The sequence below is a fragment of the Crotalus tigris genome, unplaced genomic scaffold (assembly GCF_016545835.1).
Source record: "Crotalus tigris isolate CLP2741 ecotype Arizona unplaced genomic scaffold, ASM1654583v1 scf7180000018127.1262416, whole genome shotgun sequence".
Taxonomy (NCBI): Eukaryota; Metazoa; Chordata; class Lepidosauria; order Squamata; family Viperidae; genus Crotalus; species Crotalus tigris.
The window spans coordinates 290,001-300,960 of NW_024096838.1; the positions used below are offsets into that span (position 1 = coordinate 290,001).

The 10,960-nt window shown below is 38.8% G+C and overlaps 1 pseudogene; it reads left to right on the top strand.

Moving 5' to 3' along the window:
• Window positions 1-10,192, top strand: part of LOC120310183 — a 35,394-nt pseudogene extending 25,202 nt beyond the window's left edge.
• The last annotated feature ends 768 nt before the right edge of the window (window positions 10,193-10,960 follow it).

Here is a 10,960-nt window from a genome sequence, read left to right on the forward strand (position 1 = left end):
AACCTAGAACTAAGGAGAAACTTCCTGACAGTTAGAACAATTAACCAGTGGAACAACCTGCCTCCAGAAGCAGTGAATGCTCCAACATTGGAAGTTTTTAAGAAGAGACTGGACAGCCATTTGTCTGAAATGGTATAGGGTTTCCTGCCTGACCAGGGGGTTGGACTAGATGACCTCCAAGGTCCCTTCCAACTTTTTATTATTATTATTATATTATTACCACCTCCAAAGTCCCTTCCAACTTTATTGCTCTATTCTATTCTATTCTATTCTATTCTATTCTATTCTATTCTATTCTATTCTATTCTATTCTATTCTTATTCTTATTCTTATTCTATTCTATTCTATTCTATTCTACTATGAGTTTACAAGAAGTAATTTTTTAAAAAGACTTTCAAGAAACAGGAATAATCCTATCAGATTGGCAAGAATCGCTAAGAGCCGAGGTGGCGCAGCAGTTAGAGTGCAGTAGCCACTTTAGCTGACTGTGTTCAGCAGGTCAGTGGGTTCAAATCTCACCGGCTCAAGGTTGACTCAGCCTTCCATCCTTCCGGGGTAGGTAAAATGAGGACCCAGATTGTTGGGGGCAATGTAAATATATATATATACATTGCTTACTGGTGTACACCGCTTAGAGAGTGCTTGCACTTAAAGCGGTATATAAGTCTCATAAATAAATAAATAAAGACAGACCCTTTCTTTTTGAAATCTTCGGATTTGGAATTGTGCAAGTCTAACGAAAAATACCTGAAAACTCACATTGCCACATTCCCATTTTTAAAAAGCCTTGTTTATAGCCAGTGATTAGAAAATAAGCGAAACAGATTAAAAAGATAAATCAGACCTATTTTAAAGAATGAGGTTAATTTAAATGAATGGCAGAAAGGTATTAACAAATTTATCTGTGCAGGGAAAAAACCAAGAGTAAAACTTAAAATTATACAAGATATTCGTGAGAGAGGTGGACTCAAGGTACCGAATTTGAAATTGTATTATGATGCTGTGGTTTTAACATTAATAAGTGACTGGGTTAATTTAACAAATGTAGAAATACTCCTCTTGGAGGGTTGGGATTTACTTTTTCGATGACATGCCTATCTAATTTTTAATAAAAGGGTTGATAGGGTTTTTAAATCTCATATTATAAGGATCTCTTTACTTCAGGTTTGGAGGAAATATAGAAGTGATTTTAAAATTCCACTATGGGCCATACCGGGGCATGCGATAGAAGGGATAAGGAGAGGAGTTAAGATGGATAGCGTTTCTTATGTACAATTACTTAGATGGGATGGTAAAAACTGGCAATTAAAATCTTTGGAAGATTTAATACAAGAAAATATTATTTACTCATGGTTTCATTATAGACAAATAGTGGAGAGGTGGAAGATAGATCGTAATGTGGGTTTGCTTAGAGAAGATGAGAATTTATTAAAACAAATAAAAGATCAAAGACGAACCCATATTAAGAGAATCTATGGGGTGTTAGTAGAATTGGACTCAGAAGCAGAATTAGTTAAAGAATGTATGGTCAAATGGGCATAAAATTTTGATGAACTGGTTTTATTAGATACCTGGGAAATTATTTGGGTGAGGAATGTTAAATTTACACAAGCCCAAAATTTAAGGGAAAATTTTTACAAAATGTTTTATAGATGGCACCTTGATCCACAAAAAATGTCTCGTATGTATCCTGACTTACAGCCTAAATGTTGGAGATGTGGATGTTTGGATGCTACTTATTATCATATCTGGTGGTCATGTAAAAATATAAAAGCTTTTTGGATTAAGATATGGTGGAATATCCAAAGAATTTTTAGAAGAAGGGTAAAATTTACCCCACAATTGTTTTTGTTAGGTATTGTTTCTGATTGTGATATTAAAGAGACTATATTGATGTTAAATTTAATTACAGCGGCAAGGTTGTTAATAGGGCAATGTTGGAAGAAGGAATCTTTGCCTACCTTGCAAGAGTGGTTTTTTAAAGTTTCTTATTTGGCGGAAATGGCAAAGATTTCGGCTTTCTTGAAAGACCAATCGCAAGAGAAGTATTTTTTGGTATGGAAAAAATGGATAGACTTTATACAATATAAGTTGGATATAAAAATATTATTTAGCTTTTCAATAACTTATATTTAAAATTTAAGATATTTTATAGACTTTATATTTTCTTTTTTTTCTTTTTTTTCTTTTTTTTCTTTTCTTTTTCTTTCTTCCTATTTTCTTGTATTTCCTTGTATTTTTGTCTTTTTATACATATATTATTGTTAACTATTTTACAACTTGTTTAATTAATGTATTTAGATTTGTTTATGGTTTATATCTGTTTTAAGATTTTTTTAAATTTTTTTAATTAAGCCTGTATTCAGCTCTGGGAGGGGAGGGTATGGGAGGGTTGGGGGGGCTCGGGGAAAGGAACTGTATTGTTTTGTAAAATCTAAAAATTTTCAATAAAAAAAAAAGATAAATCAGACTATTAAAATCCAAAGCGGATAGCCAGAGAGAGCACATAATCAAGTCACTTTGGGCCTGCAAAATAATTTCTAATCCTCTGATTTGCATCTGGATTTGGAGATCAAACAATCCAGCTTTGCAAGGCTGAGAAATTCCCTTCCTTTTTTCTTTTCTCTGGTTCAGCTAGTGGCTCAGACCAAAAGATCAATAGATGATAGACAATAGACAGACAGACAGATCAATTGATCCAGAAGTGGAATTGCTTTACTGAAAGGCACTGAAAGTTCTGCAGAATCAATCAACTTGATCACACTGCCTGAAATATTTCTTCAGTTAACATTTTTGGTTCTGTTTATTTTTCTCACCTAAACCTTGGAATTTATTTATTTATTTATTTATGAGACTTATATACCGCTTTAAGTGCAAGCACTCTCTAAGCCAGTGGTTCTCAACCTTTCTAATGCCGTGACCCCATAATACAGTTCCCCATGTTGTGGTGACCCCCAAGTGGGTGTGGCCACCAATAAGAGGGAGTAGGACAGCTAGGGAAAAGGGAAAAAAATGGCGGACAGCGTGGTTTGGCGACCCCAGTGAAATGGTCATTTGACCCCAAATGGGGTCCCGACCCACAGGTTGAGAACCACTGCTCTAAGCGGTGTACACTAGTAAGCAATGTATATATATATTTACATTGCCCCCAACAATCTGGGTCCTCATTTTACCTACCCTGGAAGGATGGAAGGCTGAGTCAACTTTGAGACGGTGAGATTTGAACCGCTGACCTGCTGAACACAATCAGCTAAGGTGGCCTGCAGTACTGCACCCTAACTGCTGCGCCACCTCGGCTCAATTCTATCAAGCACAGCCATTGAATTTGGTGCATAGCTTTACTTTGGGAATTTGTGAAGAACCGAACAAGCCCTGCAAATCTTTCTTGGCTTTTTCTGTTTTTTTCTTGCTCAGGAGGATCTTGCATCCTTTGAGGAAGTGGCTGTGTATTTCTCCGAGGAAGAATGGTCTCAACTGGATCCTGACCAAAAAGCGTTACATTGGGAAGTCATGCTGGAAAACCATAGGAATGTGGCCTCGCTGGGTAAGGGGTTTGCTACTCCACAATCAGTGTGTTCAGGAAGACATTCTGTAATTAGATGCCATCGGCTATTGTTAAAAAAAAAATCTCCAACCATATATCATTTGGGGAGAAGGAAAAGATCTGGCCTTCTCCTGCTCCAGGGAATGAAGGAGATCAATGGCTCTTTAGTTTTGATGCTTACTGTGCTATTTCTCATCTGTATTTTTCCATTTGTATTTCAAACTGATAAACTAATCTTGGCTTGAGAAGATGGTCAACTCCATCACATCAATTTCAGCCTTTTGAGCCCTTATCTCGCCTAGGAAGCTTCCTTATCTCGCCTAGGAAGCACTATCATTTCTTCAAGTTCTTGGGTTATGACTTCTCTTCCTTTTCATTTGTATCCCGAGCTTTGGGTTTAGGGGCTAAAGTCAGTGATGGTGAATCTATGACACATGTGTCAGAGATGACATTCCACAAAATTTGAGGGACACACAGCCCATCCAGGGTGGGAAATCACCATTCCCCAAGCATCGCATACATTGTGGAATGATATAAGGCAGCCTTTTTGAGTGAAAGTGGTAGTTGTAGGGCCGAGGTTGAGGCCTGAGCCTCTACCCTGAAGCCCAGGCTCGGTGCTGCTACTGAGTACCACTGTTCAGGGTGGCCTAGATGGGGGAGAGATAGAGAATTGTTTCTCTGGATGGAGGGTGGGTGGGTGGGAGGGGATACATGTTACATAAGCAGAGTTTGAATTTTGACATGCCAAACCCAAATATTCCACCCCTACTGGGCTAAATGATGTTGTTTTTCCATTGGAAACATGAGTTGATGGGTAATAGATGGACTCTTGGTTTTTTTTTTCTTTCTGCAACGATGTGATTTTAGCAAGAGAAAATGAATAGTAAAAGGAAGACAGTTTGGATAGGGAAAAAACCGACTTGTTTCAAAATTGTTTCAATTCTCATAGATCACTACTACAATTAACCTGCTCCAATATATCTTAGGTTATCTCATAGTATGTTTCCCATGATAATGCCTTAACTCAAAGCTGACTTTGGGTGAGGTTTACATAGATAGACAGACAGACAGATAGATAGCTAGGGCTAGATATAGATGATATAGATATAAATAAATGACAGATAGATAGATAGATAGATAGATAGATAGATAGATAGATAGATAGATAGATACAATAGAGACAATTGATAGAGATACGATGGATAAATAGAGAGAGAGATAGAGAGAGAGAGAGAGAGACAGAGAGATGGATGGATGGATAGATAGATAGATAGATAGAGATATAGAATGAGATAGATATAGATACTGTAGATAGATATAGAGATAGAGATAGAGATAGATTATATATAAAACCTCAGAAAACACACACACACACACACACACACATATATATATATATATATATATATATAATGTTTTCTGAGGTTTTCGCGGGTGTTTGTATATAGGTCTTTGGTTATTCGGGTTTTCTCCCGCGTAAAATTGGAAGTGTCTTGGCGACGTTTCAACGAAGTCCCATTCGTCATCTTCAGGCTGGTGTTTTCAGCTTCGTGCACGAAGCTGAAAGCTGAAGCTGAAAACACCAGCCTGAAGATGACGAATGGGACTTCGTCGAAACGTCGCCAATATACTTCCAATTTTACGCGGGAGAAAACCCGAACAACCAAAGACCTACATATATATATATATATATATATATATATATATATATATATATATATATATATATTAGATAGATAGATAGATAGATAGATAGATAGATAGATAGATAGATAGATAGATATAGAGGTAAAAAGATATTTTCTAGATATTTTCAAAGCTTTCATGGTGCGTGAATATAGAAGCTATCATATCTATTCCATGCTAAGAAGGAAATTAATATGACTTCCTACAGCCTGATCTTTTTACTAACCCTGCTACCATTTTCATTTTCTTTTCCTTTGAAGATGATAATGGGCAGGAGAGTCAAGATTCCTGTGAACTGTTCCAAGTGATCAATGCTGGAGATGGAATGGAGAAGTCTAGAATTCAAATGGAAGTAGAAAGCCATGAGAAAAACCAGTCAAATAATTGGAACCAGGAAAGCTCTTCTCCCATTGAGGCTCCAATGCAAGATTTTCCTGCCCAAAAAGTGAAAACAAGGAAAAAATATATTGGGAAAAGTATGAAGCAAATCAAAGCTAACTTACATGGGAATGAACACTATCCAATCCAAAACAAAGGAGAAGATGCTATAAGAAGACATAACGGAAAAAATTATACTGGGACCTACATGCTTTCTCCTGGAAAAAGGTCCCTTACATCTCAAAATGGGATCCATGCAGAAGAGAAGCCTTATAAATATGTGGAGTGTGGAAAGAGTTTTAGAAAAAATAGCCAACTTACCTCCCATAAAAGTATTCACACAGATGAGAAGCCGTACAAATGCAGAGAGTGTGGTAAGAGGTTCAGAGTATCTAGCAATCTTATTTCTCATAGAAAGGTCCACGCAGCAGAGAAGCCCTATAAATGCATGGAGTGTGGAAAGAGCTTCACTTATAGTATTTCTCTTACGTCCCATTATTGGATCCACACAGGAGAGAAGCCATATAAATGCGTGGAGTGTGGAAAGAGCTTTACTCGTCAAAGTAATCTTGATGTCCATAAGAGGATCCACACAGGGGAGAAGCCACATAAATGTCTGGAGTGTGGAAAAAGCTTTACTATTAAATGTAATCTTACTCGCCATAACAGGATCCACACTGGGGAGAAGACATACAAATGTATGGAATGTGGAAAGTGTTTCCATGAAAATAGATCACTTATATTACATAAAAAGACCCATACAGAAGAAAAGCCTTATAAATGCATGGAGTGTGGAAAGACCTTTACGCAGAGCCGTCATCTTACTTACCATAAAATGATCCACAGGAGAGAAACCATATAAATGTGTGGTGCGTGGAAAGGAGTTTATTGATAGACATCAACTTATTTCCCATAGCTGGATCCACACGGGAGAAGCCATATAATTGTAGAGAGTGTGGAAAGGGTTTTACTTATAAGAACCAAGTTACTTACCATTACAGGCGCCACACAGAGGAGAAACCATATAAATGTGTGGAGTGTGGAAAGGGCTTTACTAACAGAAGTAATCTTACTTACCATCACAGAATCCACACAGGGGAGAAGCCATTTAAGTGTCTGGAGTGTGGAAAGGGATTTATTGCTAGAAATATTCTTACTTGCCATATAAGGATCCACACAGGGGAGAAGCCATATACATGTGCAGAATGTGGAAAGGGTTTCTCTGAAAATGGATCACTCATGTTGCATAAAAGGATCCATACAGGAGAAAAGCCTTATAAATGCATGGCTTGTGGCAAGACCTTTACTCAGAACAGTCATCTTACTTCCCATATAGGGATCCACACGCAGGAGAAGCCATATAAATGGGTGGAGTGTGGAAAGAGTTTTTGCAAAAATGGATCACTTATGTTACAGAAAAGGATCCATGCAGGAGAAAAGCCTTATAAATGCATGGATTGTGGGAAGGGCTTTAGCCAAAAAGGCAATCTTACTTGCCATCTAAGGATACACACAGGAGAAGGCATATAAATGTGTGGACTCATAAAAGGATTCATACCAAAGAGAAAACATATAAATCTGAGGAGCTTGGAGAGAGCTACAGGAGTAATGACCTAATTTTGCAATAAACATACATTTGGGTGAGAATCCATATAGACTTATAGAGAATCCATATAGACTTATAGAGAATCCATATAGATCTGTGCATTTTGTATTTGTGTGTACAGATCTAGGAAAACAAAACAAATGGAGCCTGACCCTCCCAAATGGCAGCTCCAGAGAGATGAAATTACTAATGATGTTTTAATTATGAACCACAGATTTTTGACAGTACTGTCATTTGAAGATGAACCATGCTACTTATACATGAAGAATGAAAATCTCTTTCTTAAGTTTGTTTATTGCAGCTTCAATTTGGAGGGGTCAATTTCCAAGCAAATGGCCATTTTTGTCATCTCAGATTCCGGATTATGCAATTTCATGGAAGTATTGCCTTTATTGTGTTTTTGCAAGTGAGTTTCCTTCTCACAAATTGTTTCTTCTTCCCTCTTGATTCTGGTTTCAAACTGGCAGATGTTTAACAGGTGCTGCTTCTCTAGCTGTAGTAGAAGGAGCTGTGTCTGCTTTACTCAAGGTCACTTCCCATAAACTTTCCTTTTCATTCTTAATTCTAATTGTTTTCCCTTTCCTTTCTCATTCCTTAACATACTCAATAATTTATCACAGGACCCTACCCTTTTGTCTCCTCCACAAAAGTTGGTAATTTTGCAACAGAGAAGTTGTGGGCCTGAAGCAATATTGTACCAGATAGTCCTCTACTTACAACCTGAATTGGAATTGAAAATCCAGTCTTTTGTGGTTGTCAGTGAAGGCAACATGTGAGTAGAGCTGATTTTGCAATCTTTTTCACCCGAATTGTTAAGCAATTAACTGAACCCATTCTTCCAAACAGTGTTTTTTTGTTGTTGTTGAAAATTAGCTAAAAGCATCACAAAGTACATGACCGTGGAAGACTAACTGGTTGTAAATTTGAGTCACTTGTTGAGTAACTGAAATGCAGCCACATGATCCTAAGGTAGTGCTACATGTTACAGGCCATTAAAACACCCTTTCCAAGGCTGTTGTAAATTCAAACGGTCATGAAATGACCAGTCATGTTGAGCCCTATCTACCATTAATAATAATAATAATGTTGGAAGGGACATTGGAGGTCATCTAGTCCAACCCCTTGCTCAGGCAGGAAACCCTACATCATTTCAGACAAATGGCTGTCCAGTCTCTTCTTAAAAACTTCCAGTGTCGGAGCATTCACCGCTTCTGGAGGTAGGTTGTTCCACTGGTTAATTGTTCTAACTGTCAGGAAGTTTCTCCTTAGTTCTAGGTTGCTTCTCTCCTTGGTTAGTTTCCACCTGTTGCTTCTTGTCCTGCCTTCAGGTGCCTTGGAAAATAGCTTGACTCCCTCTTCTTTGTGGCAGCCCCTGAGATATTGGAATACTGCTATCATGTCCCCCCTCCTCCTTCTCTTCATTAAACAATCTAAAGGGGACTTAAGTTTCATCAAAGTATATATAAAGAGATGGAATGTGATATTGAATGAGTAATTGTTTCATTGATTGAATATGACTCGGTTTGTGCTTTGAATCCCTCCATCCCTCCCTTTTTTCCTCTCCCTAGTTCAGTGGTGGCGAACCTATGGCACGCGTGCCAGAGGCGGCACTCGGAGCCCTCTCTGTGGGCACACATACTGTTGCCCAGCCCTGCCTCCCCCATGGCTCCCTCCTCACCAGCAGCCCCCCTGGAGGAGAGTTGCCCCCAGACACAGCCCGCATGGAGCAGTGCAGCCAAGGACACAGCCGGGCAGCAGGGACAAGACTCCGACCTCATGCCCCATAGCATGCAGATGATGCTGCGGGGTGTGGGTGGAGGGTGTGGCTGCCATGGCGCTTCAGGGCTGCCTGGGCAATCTGCTGCGGTGGGCCATGGAGGCCCCCAGAGATGGAGAGCTGGGTGCGGGAGTGTGGAGCAGAGACCACCTCCCAGGCAGTGGCCCTGGCTGAAGGATTCCTCCTGAGCCAGGCAGAGAAGCAGATGGAGCTGATCAAGTTGGAAGTGAGACACTTTCTTCTTGGGAGTCTAGAAGGGCTTTGAAGGGAATAAAGTGTTCGAATTCTTCACCCCCTGCCTTCCAGACGTCTCTGGCATTCATACTACATGGAGGTGTTTCACTAATTCTTGTAGGACATTGTTCCAGTCATTTCTCTCTCAGCTCCTTGATGGATATTGAGTGAGGTTAAGAATCAACTCCATGTTGTGTGATGTATATAAATTCTTCTTCTTCTCTCTTTCCTCCTATTTCAAGTCCTTCACTGTGGAGATCAGAGATCTTGAAGAAAGGAGGAATCTATCAAGTCCCCCTCAGGATCTGTTTTTCCGGAGGTTATTTCAGGAAGACTCAAGCCAGGATACCCTGGAAGGTAATCGAAGGTCCTTCAATTCCCCAGAGAGATCCCAACTATTTTACCTTCTCTGTGTGTTCTCTTCTGTAGAATACATCCTTCTATTTTGTTATTAATCATGCATGTCTTCCTCACAGGAAGACATAGAATGGCATTTTCTGGTCTTTATGGTGAAACTGAAACAGTGAGAAATTGTGATCTTACAATCCATAAAAGGATTCACACAGGGGAGAAGCCATATAAATGCATGGAGTGTGGAAAGAGTTTCAGTCGGAGTGATTGTCTTACTTCCCATAAAAGGATTCACACAGGAGATGCCTATAAAAGTGTGGAATGTGGAAAGGATTTCTACAAAAATAGATCACTTTTGTTACATAAAAACATCTACACAGTATAAAAGCCTTATAAAAGCACAGAGTGTGGAAAGACTTTTACTCAGACCAGTCATCTTACTTCCCATGCAAGAATCCACATGGCAGGTGTAGAAATGTGTGGAGTGTGAAAGAATGTCTGTCATAATAGTTCCTATAAAAGATACAGAACAGAAATTATATAAATATGTGTAGCTTGGAAAGAGCTTCAGGAGGAGTAATGATGTAATTTTTCAATAAACATATTTGGGTGAGAATCCATGTAGACTTTTTTGGTTAAATCTATGCATTTCCTATTGGTGTGTAATGATCTAGGGAAGGTAAAATAAATGGGCCAAACCTTCATAAGACGCAGCCTGAGAGATGAAGACTAATGAGAACAAAAAACAATTGGCACATGATGTTTTATTTATGAACCCTAGATTTTTGAAGGTAGTTTTGTGGAATATGAAAGGACTCTTACGAATTCCAGAGGGTTTAGCAGAGAGATTTATTGCGCACGTTCAGAAGCTATAGCAACAAGCAATTCTGACCCCCCCCCCCGGGCGGGTTCAGACTTCAGTTTTATACTTTCCCTTTCTCAGGAACAAAGGAATATACATAGTAATACACATTGTAATACATTAGGTTAGTTTCTCAAGGGTATACAATGGAGTGTTTGCTACATACATTGTATCCAAGTGCAATGTGCATTAGGTTAGTCACATATTGCTAACACAGCATTATTCCGGTAATTATGCAGACACATCATTATTTTAGTGATTTTTCATTATTCCACATTAGTAGAGTCATTTGAAAATATAAATAATGATAGACAAATATGTGGATAGAGATGATAGATAGACAGATGATAGATAGAAAGAAAGAAAGATAGATGATAACCGTTGCCAGTCTCGCCTTAGTGGACAAGATGCAAAAAGGAATACTTAGGCCAAAAAGTTTTCAAAAAGTGAAGTGTGAGGTAAATCTTCCCTCAGAAGATGTGGGTGAACTGAGGGCTGGAATGGCTTCCCTCCACCGGGAGA